The sequence below is a fragment of the Lactuca sativa genome, chromosome 7, assembly GCF_002870075.4.
Source record: "Lactuca sativa cultivar Salinas chromosome 7, Lsat_Salinas_v11, whole genome shotgun sequence".
Classification (NCBI taxonomy): domain Eukaryota; kingdom Viridiplantae; phylum Streptophyta; class Magnoliopsida; order Asterales; family Asteraceae; genus Lactuca; species Lactuca sativa.
In genome coordinates this window covers 12,881,185-12,900,431 of record NC_056629.2, presented here as the reverse complement: position 1 = coordinate 12,900,431, position 19,247 = coordinate 12,881,185, and positions in this window count along the sequence as shown.

Sequence of the window (19,247 nt, the reverse complement as noted above, 5' to 3'; positions counted from 1 at the left end):
TCTGATCTGCAAGCGGATGTTGGTCTCAACATAGGAAGTGACATCAATTTCTTTGTCACTAAGGATCTCAAAAGGTATACTCCTTCCTCTGATCAAACTACTTTTGGAGCTATCCGCATGCTCCTTACACACATTCTTTAACTGCTTGGTCTTGAGACTGCTGATGTCTCACATCATATTGAGTCCACGGAGGGTATTATCCCATACCCTTTTACCCCACCTCTTCCTTCTTGAACTATTCTTCCTGAGGGTACCGCAACCCCCTCTGCCACTACACTCTCTAACCTTTCTCAACGGAGAAAATCAATAGCTTCTAATAAGAAAGCTACAACACCCAAAAAGAAAGCTCCAAAACAAACTGCACCCACCAAGAGACGCAAAACCAAAACCACCACTGTATCGAGCAGTGACTCTGAGGCAGATAGACAACCCATATCTATCCTCAAGAAAAGAAAGACAACTAAAACTACTAGCCATATGCGTGACCGGACTGATACTGAAGCCTCTCAAAAGGCTCCGGTAGTCCTTGGGATGGCCGCACATCCATTCGATGCCACCCTCGAATACCACTCAAACTCATCTTGTGAGATTGTTTCATCCTCATCTTCTTCTGAACGTGGAGACAGCCCCCCAGTTGGATCTTAAGTAGATAAAACTGGTAATTGCCCTAAGGTCTCCAGGGCTTCTAGGCTGCACATCTTTTCTTTTGAGGAGTTAGACTCCATCCTCTTGCAAGTATCCCAAACACTACAAACACCACTCCATCCGCAGGGCATCTCTTTCGCCCATGCTAGAACTGGTCTGAGGCCAAACTTGACCACGGGTCAAGGAGACCAAGGAAGCCCAGGAAATCCTACTCCGCTTACATCTGTATCAGGTGGTTTAGGCACGGTGAGCACTAATGTGAAAGGATCCGTGAACCCAAGGGACACCTTGGTGCGACAACAAGGAATTGACGATGAAGACTCGAATGATTCTTGGAGTCGGTATCAACCAACCACTGATGCTGAAATCAAGAAGTATGCTACTTTCAAAAGGGCGTTCCAAGCCCGTAAAGAGCAGCAGGTCAAACAACAAAAGCAGAAGGATCAAGAAATTATGTCCGTAGCCAGATACTGGGCAAATGCCATCAGCAACGCCCACACTGTTGCAACAATTCTTAAGGTACAGACTTGGATGGACCAAATGGCTGAAACTGTGCTGAAAGCCCAAGCCTTAACCGTAGCCGCAGGTACATCAAATGTTCCTCCTTCCTCACCTCCTGTTCCACCTACCGCAGTCAACCCATCTCAAGACGAAGAGCCAGCTATTGAACTCAGCTCGGCCCCAACCTTCGGCTTTGACGATGAAGACATCCAAGAGGTCAACAAACCGAATCCATCAGATGATGACCTCATGATGTTCGAGGAAGAAGAAGAATCCAGCGGTTCTCAGCACTCCACTTCTAAGCCTAAAGAAAAGAAGAAGAAAAAGAAGAAAATTGCGGTCCTGCGGTTAAGCCTACCCAACCTCCACCAGAAGATCTCCCAGGACCGCAATCCCTAATTGAGCGCATCGAACGACTAGAAACGAGAGAGCGTATGGCCGCTGAGCGCATCTCTCTCAAAGTCGAGATGGGAATACGATCTCTCGACACCAACCGCAGGGCCGACCATCAAGATTTCATGGCCACAGCGGAACGCCTCATCACTGAGGTCACCACAATCAAACAAGGGTTACAAACAGCCATTACGGATCAAGCTGCCCAGTCCCAAAAGGCAATAGAGGAAACTCATACTACCTATGAGTCCACGATTTCTGTTCTTCATGCGACAGTCGCCCGCATGCAGAAATCCCTCACAGCAAACTTTCATGGCCCAGAGATACTGCAGCTCACAAAGGATATTCACAAGCTGCTCTTCAACTCTGCCGTTCCAAACAACTCCCAACTGGCTGAATCAATGAAAGCACACTTTGCTGAGGTTTGTGCCAAATTTGATGGATTGAAACAATGGCTTGAGGAAGCACCAGGGTTGCATTCCTCAAGAGGGGGAAGTGATAGAGAAGACGATCACGGTGAGTGCTCAAATACATCCATCCGACAGAGCCCTCCAATCACCGCAAATAAAATTCCCACTCCGCAGCCTTCCCCTCCACCATCTCAAAATATTCCATCTCCCCACTCATCACCCAAAAACAACATAAACCGTCCTCTGACGCCTCCTCATCTAAAGAATCTTGAGGAATATATGTCCTCAGAAAGCTCTACAGATTCTCCTGCCACTGCCCAAAGGAAACATGTCTGGAAAGCAGCCAAGCTAGCCGAAATTATATGGAGAGAATGCGGTTTTGACACAATGATTGATGAATTGCTGATCAACTCATGGGTCAATCCTCTCTGCAGGCTACTTGATGAAGACTACACTCCCCACCTCACATATGCTAAACCACCATCAGATGGTTATTGGATATTCCAATTTCTCCCAATGCCAAGTACTTTGCCGTTTTTGACTCCTTCGACCGCAGTCTTCCTGATCACAAGCGTCTACCAATGGAATTCGAAAGACTGACTCGATTCTACGCGAAGCATGGCTCTTTAGTGGAAAACATTTGGTCTAACGACAGACCATCCGCAATGAAGAACTACAAGATGCGGAAGTTTATGAAAGCAGACTTTGCTCAATTCACTCTGACCAGAAGAGAGCATGATTACATCTGCACCCAGGCAGATTTCCCCTGCATGAATCCTGAAGAAGTATTTCTCATTGCCAGAGTTTTTCAGAACAAGGCAGAGAAACATCCTAAGATGCAGATAGCTCTCGACAAAGCCAAATCCTTCCTCAAGGAAACTGTCTGTGACTTTGCGAAGATTGATGCGGACATCTACCCCACCATTGTCAAGAAATTTGACCTTCCACCACTTGAACAAGTGCCAATGCTCACAGAAGGTTTTGAAGAAAGTTCTTTAGGCGCTTCCAACTTTCCAGATCTTGGCATCATATTCAAACGGAAAATTGACAATGTCAAATATTTCATTCCGATGAATGCCATGTATCGCCTACCCAAGAAGCAACTTGACATATGCAAGACCGTAGTGGAAAGATCAAAACACACTACTGCGGAAGTCAAGTTCGAGATCACCAGAAGAATCTTGTGGCTGGAAAATGTCTGAAAATTTTGGTGGATTTTGATCAAGTTTCTTTAACTTGATAACTGAACCAAAGTTAAAAAGGTCACTAAGGGGGATATTGTTGAAACATGAAAGTGACCCTTTTGAACTTATCTACTGAAACGGTTCAGTACCCGTAGCCAATTTAGCACCGGAGTCAATCTCTACAACTAAGACCGCAACCATTCTGATCAGCAACATCCGGAGTATTCGAGTCTTACTTATCCGCAGTCTTAGTTATTTCCTTACTATGTAATTCACTCTATTGTCTGGCATGTCTTGCACGACTGCTCATAGAGTTGTTCTTTTCTAAACTCTATAAATAGATACTCTTTCTTATGTATTATGTACTTGTGTACTTGTAATATATGTGAGTGTGAAAACTCTTAACTTCTTAATACACAAGATTTCTCATCTTTCTTATCTTCATCAGTTATCTCTCTTATCTTTATCACACCCAAACTGCTACTGGAACATAACCTCTCTTCGGAGCAAGTCTTCTTGACTTAATCACTAAACTTGATCTCGCTTACTAACTTGGAGTGACTACATTCCTTGTTATGAATCAGTTTAAGTGTATTCTTGATATAACTTTTGTCATTTATCTTTCTTTACTTTCCGCAACTAACTATCTAACTATCTAACTATCTAACTTTATTATTTTTGAGCTTTTAGATCCTTAGAGATTAACTATTCCGCAATTAACTTGTTCTAACGTTTGTTCAAGTGTGTCTCCAAGTTTTTCTCTCAACAGATGTAATAGTCTAGGTTAACCCTTGTAACTCTTTTGAAGTATTAATGATGAAATATTTGAGTATTATGTGAATGATGTGATATGTGTTTATTTACTTAATTATCATAATTTAATGAATTAAGAATAAATTAAGCGTCAAAATTAAAGTATTAGATAAGCCCGATATCTTTGCATAAAGTTGGAGTGGCCGAAACGAGGTTTCCGAATATATATATATATATATATATATATATATATATATATATATATATATATATATATATATATATATATATATATATATATATATATATATATATATATATATATATATATATATATATATATAGAACGCCCAAATCTGACTTCGTATAAGGAAGTTATGAATTTTTGAAGTTTCGACTTAGCGGTATGCAGCCCGAAATACTCGATTTGAGATCGAGCGGTTTTTCGCCGAAACAATCTAAACGAGAATCGAAGATCTTGTTGTTAGTAGCGAAACAATGAAAAGTTAGGCGAGAACGGACGTCGGACGAAGAAGTTATGAATTTATAATGAAGTTTTCCTGTTCGGGCCTACTAAAAATAAATAATAAAAATAAAGTCAAAATTAGCCGACGGAGTCTAAACGAAAGTTGTAGAGCCTAGTCTCACGTACGCATGGATATAAAGAACGTCGAAAACGGAGTTCGTATGACGAAGATATGAATTTTCAAAGTGTATTAAATAATTAATATTTAAATTTATTTATTATATCTGATATTATCCGAAGAGGAGTCACCGGACTTATCTGAAGTACGCCCAGCGTACAACGAAGCATGACACGCCTCGCACTCGAGTTCTTTGGATGACGCATGCAGTGACGATTTTGGAGGCTTACGCCCAGCGTACTGCGAGGCCTCAGCCTCCTATAAATAAGATGCGAGGGTTTCGGGCATATTTGCTCAATTCTTCTCTTTTTCATGCCGAAGCTCTGCGTGTAAACCCCCGAAGCCATCCCGACACCCCGGATCTAATATCCAAGTTAAGAAGGAAGTTTTACGCTCCTGAGATCCCGAGAAGTGCGATTCCCGAGCCGAAACTCTGCCCGCAAGGAGTTCGATTTTTGTGGAGATCTTCCAGATCTGTCGAAGAATACTACTTCTACAAGCCGTAGTGCTGTCTGATTATCTTCTGATCAAGTGAGTGTGTAGTTACTTTCTTCTAACGCATAATTATGAAGTATTTTATATAAAATATGTGTTATGTGTATATTTTGTTGTTATATGTGTGAATGTATATTCATTTTCTTCTATCTCATAGATCTAATTTATTCTCTATGAAATACGTGTTATGTGGGTGTTCCTCATCTGTTATGTGGATTATGTATTGAATGAGAATGCTATATAGGTTTTAAACTATGTATAAAAATATATATATTTTTATCTACTAATATGTTGGGTAGAACATGGGTAGATAGTTGACGTGTGATAAACAGATGAGAGGCCTCGATGTTGTTTTTGATTCAGTCATCTAGCGGAGTTTAGATGATGACCACATAGTTTTCTAGACAGTCCTGTGGAACGCTAGCAGGCTCGCCATCTGTAGGTGTTAATGAACTTGGGTGTTCATTCGCTGTACTCCATCCCCCTCATGGTTTCCTTATTTGACTTATATTGCTGAGGAACCCCCGAAGCATGTGTTGTCGCCCCGATGAAATATTATTAGACTAGGTCCCTTATGTTAGTTGTCTTAGGGAAGTAAACTGAGAATAACAGGAATGGGTAATTGGGTTATTGTTGGTTGGTGGAATTAAAAATAATTATTTATTGTGGGTTGAAAACCCTATATGCTCACCAGGCTCCCAAGTCTGACCCACTCAGTTTATTTGTATTACAGGAAGTGGCGCAAGGGCATAAGATGGATGAATCATCAAGTTGTTTTGTTTACAAGTCTGTATATGTATATATTTGTCGAATGACTTGTAATGTTATCATTTATGCTTTATGGTCTGTATCGGAACATGACATCCCGAGTTTTGATTACGTAATGAAAATACATTTCTTTATGAAATGCTTTGGTAAATATTATTTTATCATATTTTGTTTTTGGGAACAAATTCTGCAACTCTTTCAAATCAAAAGGATTTACTCAGAAATTATTTTAAAAGCATAAATGAAAATCGGTCTTTTCTGGCCGAGATTTTGGGGATGTCACACACACCTTCTCCCCCTTGTTTCGAAATAGAGCTTGATTCTGGAACACCTTCTAATCTATGAAGCATGGCAAAGACTAGTCTGAGTTTCTTAGAGAGATGCTTCTTAACCGTTATCGTGATAATCAAGTCACGAGTCTCAATAATATCTGAAAGCAGTCCATTGACATCTACTATATAACTTTTCATAGCTGCTTTCTCGGATAGCATATCATTGACTCGTTTCTCATCATTCTCTAACTTGACTATTAAGACTTTCATCTTTTCAGTCTTTACAACAAGAGCATCCATGATTTTTCTCTCGATGGCTAAGTCCTCCTGAATCTTTGTGATCTTCAAGGAAATGGAAGAATTGAACTCAAAATTTTCAGTTTGAAGACCAGTGCGAGCCTCTTCAAGTTTCGCTTTCTCTGTTTTAAGAGTTGAGCCCAGGCTACAAATAATTGCATTAGTCTTCGTGGTGCTGGACTCAAAGGAGCTCTGAAATTTCTCCATAAACCCACGAGCATCAGTAATTAGTTTATCGACTTTTTCCGTCGTGTTGTTGCAGACAGAAGCAGAAGCATCTACCGCCTTGTTCGTCTTTTCAAGGTTGGTGGAGTGCTCTTTCGTAAGAGTCTCAAGGAACAATTTGATTGTTGCTTTTGAATAGTGTTCACCAGGTGAAGCCTTTGATGATTGGAGCAACGAATCTAGTTTTTCATGAATCTCCTTGAGTTTCCCTCTCGTGATGGGAGCTTCGTCATCACTTTTAGTCCTAATTTTGAATGGACTGTAGGTTAATCATGCGAAGTCATCATCATCACCATAGATCATATCGGGATCATTTTAGCGGAAAGGAGAAAGAGGTCGTGTTGAAGGACCAACTATGAAACCCGAAGCTTCTACCCCCACATCAGATGCATTGACAGTTACCAGAGGCTCAACAATAGATGTTGTGGTGGTGGCAGTGGAATCAGTGAAAAGAGGGGGTTGGGATTGCAAAATGCCCAAGGAAATAGGTGAGCATGGGGCAATAGTAATGGGTGTTAAAATAGTGGCAGTTGGAGAAGGGATTGAGACATCTTCAAAGACATCATTCGTGATAGGAACGGAGACAGGAATCTCAAAGGTTACCTTAGGATTCATAGTTGCCAGCTCCGAAACCTTTGGTTGAGATGTAACATCTTCTTCATTGCGAACCTCCGTTTGAATGTGAACATTTGAAACTGTTTAAGACTGTGAATCCTCTTGATCGCTTGGGGTCGGAGTTCATGTTCGAAGAGCCAGCTTCTTGACTCTCATCCTCTTTGCTACTTAAGGTGGTGAGGATGGTTCCACTTCAAGCTTTCATTTCCCACCCTTCTTTGGAGATGGGGCTGGCTCAGATGGACCAACCTTTGTACCCTTCTTTTTCCCTCCCTTCTTAGGTTTATCCGCCTCATCCAGGACCTTTCGCATTCCGTCTGTCAATGGGCGAAATCTTGGGAGGGGTAGACTGCAATAGGCTCGCAGTACATCGCTCATAGCCAGTACGTCATGAAGCATTGCTTCAGGAATCAAACCGATGAAGTTGAATTTCGTTTTGTCAGCGGGAATGATGTTCGTTGTGTGGAAGATCTTTATAGATACCAAAGACGACCCTTCCAGATAGGGGATGTTTAACTTATGGATCACCCTTTGAACAACGATTGACCAGAAGCAAGCACAGGAGATTTCACTGTGTCGAGTTGTTAGGAGAGTTCTCTATACAAACTGAGCCCAGAGAACGGACCCATAGTCCAAGTTGATGTTGTACATCATGGTCATGAAGAGCTTGCTTGCACAGTCTGAGCCAGTAACCATTTCAGAGAAGCTCTTGAAGACCAGTTTGAATAAGCCGTTCCACATCAGCGACAAGTTGGACTTTTTGAACTTTGAAACTGCACTAATCAATTCATTGTAGCCCATTTGGAAGAACATCTCCAGAATCGTTGAGTTTGAGATGCTTTCTGAGTTAACTAGGTTACGAACAAGAGGAATCCTGAGGAATTGATAAAATCTTGATTTTGTGATGCGGGTTTTTTGGTTGTGGATTTAGAACGTGAACAGTTCTTCCCCCTTTTGATAACAAGCAGTAGAGTAGGCCTTTGAACGATATGCCAGAGGAACACTTTTTGATTTAGTGAGCGCAACAACGAGTGGTGAGTACATTAAGCATCAACAATGGGTTGTAAAAACTCGTCGTATTTAGTGGGGTCTAGATCTAGAACCATGTTTTAATTGTCCTAGATGTTGAGAATTGAAGACTGGGCCATGGTTTCTGCAACAGAAGGAGTCTCTGATGATGCTTTCATTGTTGGTTGAAGAGGAAGAAGATGAACAATAGACAGAGAAAAATCGCCGGAGGATTTGTTTGCTTTTTGAAAGTGGTAATTGTTTAATGAAGCGTCGAAATCCTTTTATACGGTGTAGGAAGCGAGAAAAATCTGTTGATTTGTTGCATCGGTTACCAAAAAGTCGCCTAAAAAAGCGTGACTGACAGCTTTGGTGTGCGTCAGGCAGAGTCAAATCAACGTCGTTTCAAATCAGTGTCGTTTCAAATTCTCGCGCCCAATCTTATCTGTTAAGATGACACAGTGATGAGACATTAACAAGTTTGCGAAATTAAAAGTAAACGTAAGTGCCACGAACCAGATTTTTGAAAATCACAAGGATCTTCGTGCGAGAGTGTGCCAAAGATAAAGAAATAAAACAAACATTTGTGGGATATTAGTGATGTCTTATAAAGACACAAAGCAGTGGATCCCAGGAAATGGTCTCTTCCTTTGGAGTCAAGAGAGACTCTAAAGCGTCTGTGTGGTTTCCCATTGAATAACGATCACATGTTTGTTGAGAAACTGCGAAAGGCATATTTTGATTAGGCTTTAAGGGTGGTTTAATCATCGACCAAACTACAAAACTTGATATAAGTTCGAACGTTCACTGAAGTACTTGTTTGACCGGTGTTGGATCATATTTAGCTCACTTCACTTAAGCTTTGTTTTTTTTATACCATCAAAATGTGATCATCACATCATGTATTATGATTCAAAGAATAGGAACTTAAGGAGTTAGATAATGGATGTACATGAAGTAGAGTCACATGAATTGACTTTACCATCTTCAATATCTCTCAGGTAATATGGGAAGCTTCACTTCCAATGCCCCTTCAATTGGTAGTAGAAACATATGGACTCATTAGGGTCAACATGTGGAATAATCTCAAAACGAGCCTTTCGATTGGGAAGAGAAACATGTTTTAGTTCATCAACATTTTCTCCATCAATTTTCATGGAACTCTTGGAATTAGATCTTATAAGCATTTCTGCTTTAATTGTGTTCTTAAGCATTTCTGAGTCAACAAACATCAACATATATGTTAGATCAATTAGGGTCACAATGATGTTCTTCATACAAAACTTCTCAATGAACTGACCATATGACTTAGGAAACGAAAGAAGAACCAAATCAATGGCTTGCTCCTTTAGGAATACAATGCCCATCCTTTACAACTTGTCAATGTACAAATTCATATTTAGAATGAGCACACACATAGAATTCCCATCTTTATGTTTACATGCAAATAAGGCTTGAGTAGTTTCATATCTTTTAACTCGAGGAAAATGTGACATTGGGAGAGTCACAGGAGGAGGATAAGGATGTGGAAGAATTTTAGAAGAATGGTATCTAGTTCCACCATTCCCTAAAGAAGAGAAAACTTTTTCACTTTATCAGAATATGGAAGATTATCTTCATAAGGAGGAGGAAAAACATTTCCAAAAGAACGAGGAAGACCATCATTGTCTTGATTTGACATCTAAAATTTAGGAGAAGAGAGAATTCAAGTTAGTTAATTTTAATCCATAATTATTAACCCATAATTAAAATTAAGGCTAGGATCCATACATTCGATTGGACCTTTGAAGAGGGGTGTCAGAATCAAATTCGAATCTATCTTAGGTAGGTAGAGTCATCTCACCAATTTCAATCACATGAAACTCATGGATCTTTGTGATTCATTGAATCTTATCAATGACATGTTTAATCTCGATTATGCTCTTACCAATTGTGATCGGGATGTCGAGGGTCACAATTAAGATGTGAATAACCATGAAAACCCGCACAAACACCCTCACTTGATTTATAATCTCTAATTGATGTTTTAGTTAACCGCGCACGCTCCATCAACAATCAAAATCACGAGTTGTTTCATCAGTTCACCTTCATAGTCCCAAATTAGTGTGTCGGTTAACCACACATGCTCTACTAACAACTCATAATGAAACAATGTGCATTTTTATGTATTAGCTTACAATTTTACATTTTTACGAAAGTAACTAGAATCGAATTTATAAAAGGTTTAGTTACTATATAGTATCATACTTTTAGAGGTTATGTCCTATCAAACTCGTTCGGCTAACTACCATCTACAATACAAGGGAGCTGTGGGTGAAAGTGGACACCAAATGACGGTCATTTTATAGGTCGTTTCCTTATACCATCTTTAGAGTATCGCTTTGTGAACGAGTCATACTATTGGTTTGAGTGAATTATCTTATACATATAATATAAAAAACTTTTAATCATATATAGTATAAGGTGTATTTTAAATCTTTTCAAAATAGGAGGTTTCAATATTAATTATCAAAATTATCATATACTTAATTAATCAATTAATCATACTATGAATTTATAATTATCTTTTAATTACATTACTATTAAATTAATTAATAAATTCATAAAGGATAACTCAATTCAATATAACGAATTAAAAATTATCAAGTAAGGAAATCTCCTAATAATTAGGGTCTTATGGTTTATCACACATAACATTCAAAATTCGGAATCTAACATAACTAATACTGGATAATTACGAAAAATAACACCATCAATCAGAATAGGAAGATAATTACCAAAAATATGGAAAAACTATGCTCATGTCGTGATATCAATGTATTTGCGAAAAATCGTTTAGTTCGATTTAACTCATGTGCAATAAATGTTTAAAAAATCTAGGTTCTGATACCAATGATAGATTTTATAGGAAACAAAAGTTGTAAAATGTGGAAAACTATGAGCATTTAATAGTGTACATGCATCCTAAAAGATCTACGTCATACACATTTATAACAACATACAATGAACAACTAAACTTGTATAACCCTAGGATAAAACATAATAATGGTATTAGGGTTACATACCTTTTTTTTATAGTAAACAAATCACTTCAATCTCCTTGTAGTGTAGGTCTTTGAAAGCTTAGCACCAAAAGGATGATGCCTCTAATGGATCACACCCAAACCCGAACTAGAAGACAAGAGGAGAGAGGAAGGAGGAGATTTTCGGCCAATGTATCTTCCTTAGAAGACTATGAACGAAAATGAGGTCCCAGGGGGTCCAATTATAGTTTAGGTAACTTAGGGACAAAACAAGATTTGAATGATTAAATAATAGATTTAATCCCAATTCAAATCATTTCTTTATTTACAACCAGGAGGCTTTCGGAAATCTTATATCCTCCTAATGTCGTTCACCCCTATATCGGTTCTAGAAATTTCTTTCCATGCTCACTTATTGATGCAGCGCAAACAAAAACAACACAAAGATTACCAAGAATGAACTTGTTGATTCTAAAAGAATAGCCAGGACAATCTCTTCAAAACCACGTTGATTCTACGAATACCGTGGGATTGGCTTCAAAATCTGGGTTAACACACAGAATTTGGGAGAAAATCGAAAGTTCATAAAATTGATGATTGACCATCCAAATTACATCAAAAACAGTTAAATAAGAAGCAAAAATTAAAATGAAACCCTAAAAGTCCATGGGCCAAATACAAACCTAAAAACAAAACCCAAAAATTAAGGAAAAATAACAAAATTGCTCATAATTCCATTTACAAAGCGATTTATGGACTCAAAAATGGGTAAGTCCCCTTTGGGGACTTATCTAGATGTGCTCCTTGCTCCAAGCTTCGATTTGACTGGTCGTAGGCCCGAAACGAAGATTCGTAGCCAAAGTTATGGCCATTTTCGTGAAGCCCCTTTAGTCACACGATCATGGGCCTCTAGGAACGCAAGGGCCCGATCCTCCACACTAGGGCCCGCATCATCCCCTCCCGGGTAGACAAAATTCAACCTCGAATGTGCACCATGGTCATCAGAAGAAGAATCCCCATAATAAGGAAGCAAATGCTTTACATTGAATACATCGGAACAACGAATGTGGCTTGGCAACTGTAGACGGTAAGCATTGGAATTAATCTCTCCACAATCTCCACTGGTCCAATCTTCTTAGCTGATAGCTTGTTGTACTCACCAACCGAAAAACGATCTTTAGTCAAAACAGCCCAAACAAAGTCACCTACTTCAAAATCAACTTGTCTACGTTTTTTATCTGCATCTTGCTTGTACTTGGAGTTAGCTCGGACCAAGTTGTCATGAACAGCCCTATGAACATCATGTAGTCCTCCAACAAAATCCTGAACTTTCTTTGGAACAACCCTAGAAACAGGCAGTGACATCAAATCAAGTGGTCCCCGTGGCTGAACAGAATAGACCACCTGGAATGGACTATATCCAGTACTTCGGTTGATAGCATGATTATGAGCAAACTCAGCTTGACAAAGCTTCTGATCCCAGGACTTCACATGATCACCCACTAAACACCGCAAAATATTACCAAGGGATCGATTGACAACCTCTGTTTGGCCATCCGTTTTAGGATGATATGCACTACTAAAATTGAGCTGAGTGTTCACCATTTTCCATAGGCTGCGCCAAAAATGACTCAAAAACCTAGTGTCTCGATCTGATACAATAGAAGACGGTAATCCATGCAAACGGTAGACGTCTCGAAAGAATAACTGGGCCACATTAACTGCATCTGTCGTCTTTTTGCATGGAATAAAGTGCACCATCTTAGAAAAACGATCAACAACCACAAATATTGAATCATTTCCCCGTTGAGTACGTGGTAAACCCAACACAAAATCCATACTGATGTCTACCCAAGGTTGTGATGGAACAGGCAAAGGCATATAGAGTCCTGCATTGGTAGATGTGCCCTTTGACACCTGACAGATTCGACACCGTTTAACATATCTATCCACCTCCTTGCGCATTGTAGGCCAAAAATAAGATGATTGTACCAACTATAAAGTGCGATCTCGGCCGACATGCCCTTCACCATGCAGCTCCCTAATGATTTGAAGGCGGAGACTTGAATCAGGGATGCACAATTGATTGCCTTTGAAAAGAAAACCTTCATGCAGTAGAAAATCAGACATCTGTCCAGATTGTATACCCTGCAGAACAACAGAAAAATAAGGATCAACCGTTAGCTGCTCCATGAGGACATCCATCCCTGGCACACCAACCCTCATGGAAGCTAGCAAATTACTCCTCCCACTCAATGCATCAGACACTCGATTTGACATCCCAGACTTGTGTTTAACCACCAAAGTGAATTTTTCCAAGAACGACATCCACCTCCCATGTTTGTGTGGCACCTTATCTTGACTACGAATATGTCTTAATGAATCATGATCTGTGAACAAAACAAATTCCTTATGAAATAGATAATGGCGCCAATGCTTTATAGCTTGGACCACTGCATAGAACTCAACATCATAAGTGCTATAACGCAGCTTTGGCCCCGTCAACTTCTCACTAAAATAGGCAACCGGTCGTCCTCCTTGACTTAGAACTGCTCCAATCCCAACCTTGGAAGCATCCGTGTGTAATTCAAACACTTGAGAAAAGTCTGGCAATACAAGAATCGGTGATGTAGGAAGCTTCTCTTTTACTAATTGGAAAGTTGATTCTGCTGCTTCGGTCCAAGTAAAGGTCTTCCCTTTCATACAATCAGTCACTGGTGCCATAATAGAACTAAAGTTTGGAATAAACCTCCTATAGAATGAAGCAAGGCCATGAAAGCTTCGAACTTCAGTGATGGTAGTTGGACTTGGCCATTGTATGACAGCTGCTACTTTAGACTCGTCCACCTGTATTCCTTCCCCAGAAACAACGTACCCCAAGAACAAGACTTTAGGAACCATAAACACACATTTCTTCATAGCTGCATACAAACTATCCCGTCGAAGTACAGTCAAAACTTGCCTCACATGGTTGACATGCTCACCAAAAGTAGCACTGTAAATAAGTATGTCATCAAAATAAACGACTACAAATTTACCAATAAAGGGCCTGAACAACTGGTTCATCACACGCATAAATGTACTAGGAGCGTTTGATAAACCGAAAGGCATCACCAACCACTCATACAATCCTTCACGAGTCTTGAAGGCAGTCTTCCACTCATCCCCAGGCCTAAGTCGAATCTGATAATACCCGCTCTTCAAGTCTAGTTTCGTAAAGATAGAGGCACCGCTAATCTGGTCAAGTAGGTCATCAAGTCGAGGAATTGGAAATCTATACCTCACCGTGATCTTATTGATGGCGCGACTATCAACACACATACGCCAAGTACCATCCTTTTTAGGAGTCAGCAAAGCAGGAACAACACACGGGCTCATGCTCTCCCGAACATGACCTTTTGAAATCAAATCCTCCACCTGTCGTCGCAACTCCTCATGCTCTCCGGGACTCATTCTGTAATGTGGCCTATTAGGCAACTGAGCTCCTGGTTGTAAATCAATATGATGTTGGATGTCACGTAAAGGTGGCAAACCATCAGGTAATTCATTAGGGAAAACATCAGCGAATTCCTTGAGCAGAGGGACAATAGCCTCAGGAATTTCAACCTCCTTAGCGACTTCCTTCCCGAGCAATACAAAAATTTCACCTTCCGCCTCCAACTCATCTTCAAACTGATTAAGGGTTAGTAGAGTACCTGAAGGTCTCGGAACTGGCTCATTTGGCTTACTGGGAACCAATGTTATCTTCACACCACCAAACAAGAAATTGTAAGTGTTAGTCCGCCCGTTATGATCTATGTTACGATCATACTCCCAAGGTCTGCCCAACAACAAATGACATGCATCCATAGCAACCACATCACACCACACATCATCTTTATATGTGGTACCAACAGAAAATTGAACAAGGGCTCGTTTAGATACAGTGACCTCGCCACCCTTCTTAAGCCACTGTAGCTTGTAAGGCTTAGGGCGATTTTCTGTTTTCAAAGCCAACTTTTGAACTGCTTCTTCAGATATAAGGTTATCACAACTTCCTGAATCAATAACAAAAGTACAAACCTTTCCCAAAATAGTACATGTCGACTGAAAGATGTTGTGTTTGAGCCAATCATCACCAACAACTTTTGGTGTAAAACAAGACCGCCTTACCACCAAATTTACCCCCACATCTCCAGTTACAACTTCCTCCTCGCATTGATGCTCTTCGTCATACACAGGGGGATCTTCATAATTTTCACCGGCATCATCATTTTGCCAATCATCTTGCTCAGCAAACAAATGACGTTTTCCGACCTTCTTGCACTCTGATTGTCGGTGACCTGTCTCCCCACAACTAAAACACTTCAAGCTGTTACTAACAGTTGTCCTAGGATTTGGTCCAACACTGTTAGATGTCGGTCTTTGTTGATTAGGCACAACACGGGGTACCATACCACCCGTCCCGGGACTTCCTCCAATATTGGCAGTTGAAGACGAACCGCCCACCTGACGACTTTGTTTCTCAAAAGCCAACGCCCGTTGGTGCGCTTCGGAAATAGATACTGGGTCAAACATATTTACAGAGTCCATGATTTGGACCCGTAGACCCCAAATATATCGAGCAACGAGTTGTTCCTCTGTCTCCTGGATATCGTTTCGGGCAATCGATTGGTAGAACTCAGTTGTGTAATCGTCAACTGATTTGGCACTCTGCTTTAGATTTTGCAACCGTTGGTACATCAGCCTTTGAAAATTATGGGGTAGGAAGTTGGATCGTAAACACTTCTTCATCTTCCTCCAAGTCACGACCTTTGACTTTCCGAGCTTGTCTCGTGTCAGTTTCAGTTGTTGCCACTATGCAGATGCCCTACCACGTAGCCTGGTAGCAATCAATGACACTCTTTTGTTTTCAAGGACTTCTTTGAACTCAAAAACTTCCTCAACAGTAGCCAACCAGTCGATGAACCCCTCTGGATTCAAACTGACCCCATCGAATTCTGGGATATCAATTCTCATTCCGGCCTCCCAACGCCTATTGTCACCTCTATGATCACGCCTTGGCCACCTTTCTAGATCATCTTCAGAATATGAACCGTCACTACCGCCGAACGGGTTCCCAAATTCACCATCTTCCACTTGAGAATGTGTTCGAGACCTTTTCCCTCCTCGATTCATCAGTTCGACCATCCTATCTGTCAGTTGGTCAACCATTTGATCCATCCTCTCCTCCATTCGTGCCATAATACGTTCTTCTAGTTCTTGCTCATGAACATTAGTGGGCGTCCTGTTTCTCCTCGGAGGCATTTTGAACCAGGAATTCGGCTTTGATACCAACTGATGCAGCGCAAAAAAAACAACACAAAGATAACCAAGAATGAACCTGTTGATTCTAAAAGAATAGCCAAGACAATCTCTTCAAAACCACGTTGATTCTACGAATACCATGGGATTGGCTTCAAAATCTGGGTTAACACACAGAATTTGGGAGAAAATCGAAAGTTCATAAAATTGATGACTGACCATCCAAATTACATCAAAAACAGTTAAATAAGAAGTAGAAATTAAAATGAAACCCTAAAAGTCCATGGGCCAAATACAAACCCAAAAATTAAGGAAAAATAACAAAATTGCTCATAACTCCATTTAGAAAGCGATTTCTGGACTCAAAAATGGGTAAGTCCCCTTGGGGGACTTATCTAGACGTGCTCCTTGCTCCAAGCTTCGATTTGACTGGTCGTAGGCCCGAAACGGAGATTCGTAGCCAAAGTTATGGCCATTTTCGTGAAGCCCCTTTAGTCACACGATCGTGGGCCTCTAGGAACGCAAGGGCCCGATCCTCCACACTAGGGCCCGCATCACTTATGAACAATTACAATTCAAACCCTGCACCTTTAATCAATTCCAATTAATCCTGAATTAATGCCATATTAATTCTAATTAATAATTAATTAATTATAATTGTATTCATATTAATTTATTAATCATAATAAATTAACAAATCAATTTTATATTTCCAATTAATATATTAACAACATAATATTAACAAATCATTTCCTCATAATTTCCAATTAGTTTATAGTCGTATAATAATCTAATAAATCATCCTCTCTTTGTAAGTGTTATTCTAAACAAGTTCTAGTTTTTAAGGAAACCCAAAAAGGACTTTGCTTCTAATTACAAGAATATACCAATTTAATTAGTGGCTTAGAGACCATAGTTAACAGTATTTAATTTGTATCTCATGATATGTTCATAACATAATCATATACCTAGTCTTGTGCACAATATGACAAAAATGATGGCTTCATTTGCCATGCAAATAGAATATAAATCATTTCTTCTAGATCAAACCTATGTGCTAGGTCCTTTTGAGTCTAGCTCAAAATAAGTGTCGTGTGACAATGTGTGACATCGTGGAATTTAGGTCATAGATTGTGAACGATTAATTTATAATGAATATCTTTGTAATCTGACTCATTGATTTTTAGTTCATCTAATATAAAATAAATGGGTTCATTTCAAATATTATAAGATACCAGATGATATATTAATTCCAAATGTGTAAACTATCAAACAAATCATAAGCTCAAACTACAACCCTAGTTAATGCGTCTGAAAAACTGAAAATTTTGTATTAAGCAGTTATGAGTGAACGAACATTAAAACCACATAGTACATGTCCCTCTATTTCCAAAAATACAAAATAACATCCAAAACAGAATTCGTATGCAATAGATACGATAGTTTTCAGAAAGCATACAGTAAAACACTAACTTTCTTTAATCGTGTCAAACCGAATTGATCTGTTGAGGCACTTGCACAACTCCGATGGAAATTCGGAGAGTGTTATTTGGACTAAGGAGATGGCCTAATATTTAAATTCATACTCAAAATAATTTAGTAATAATATTTGCAAAAGTAGAAAAATCGAGCGTTCAGGCAATTTAGACGCGAAACTTTAAGTGCGATTTCCCAGAGTTCTATAACTCAAAAAATTAATCTGTTTCAGTTTTTGGAATCTTTGAATGCCACTCTATCTAATGGAGCTTTCGAAAAAATTTCTTGATATCGGGATCTCGATACACCAAAATAAGATGGTTTTGGGCAATTAAGGAGGAAGTGACCTCATTGAGTGGCCCACATGTGATACAAGAAGAAAGAAAATCAAATTGTGGCCTTCACTTATGCCTTGCGCATGTGGAATAGGATCTCCCTCTCCTTCCTTGCTTGCACACTTCACCAAAAGGGAACAAGACATGGGTGTTTGAGGTATGGCACTCAAGGGTGTGTGTGTGTGTGTGTGACCACTTCTAAAAATAAATAGAGTGCATGGGACATATTCAATCCTCACAAAAACTGGGTTATCATCTCTCCCTTTCGATCTCTAAGTGTCTACCTCTGTTAGCCCTTTAGATCACCACCACATCCCACCATAGAACCACCTAAAAACCACCGTAAAACCCCTTCATTTGATCAAAATCACCACCTTATCCCTTCCTCCACCCTCCCCTCTCATCCCCTCAATATTTTCTTCTAAGTAAAAGGAAGAAAAACATGGCTGCCACCATTCGCCACCCTCATGTCATGATCACCTAAGCCACCTCCGGAGGAGCTGCTACCCCATTGCTTCCTTGCAATACCACCCCCACCATCTCCTCCCTTGCTGATCATTAACTGCCACATAAGAAGGAGACGGAAGCAACAAGAGGCTGTCGAAAGCCTCTCGTCACCCCACTGCCACGCTTTTCCACCGGGCACCTCCACCTCATATCTTCATGACCACCACCGTAAGTCCCTCCACCACCTATTCCTCACTTTAATTTTGATTGGTGTACATCGCAAAAAGGAAAAAAGGAATCAACTTTTTTAAGTTGTGCATGGATCATCAACCAACAGGAGGTATTAACCTCTTGTTACAAACCTTGAATTAAAATGTTCATAATCCCCCCTCCCTTGAAAAATTTATGCAAACACATCCCAAAGTGTTTCAAACTTACACTTCTTTTAAAATCCTTGCAAACCTTTCCCAAAC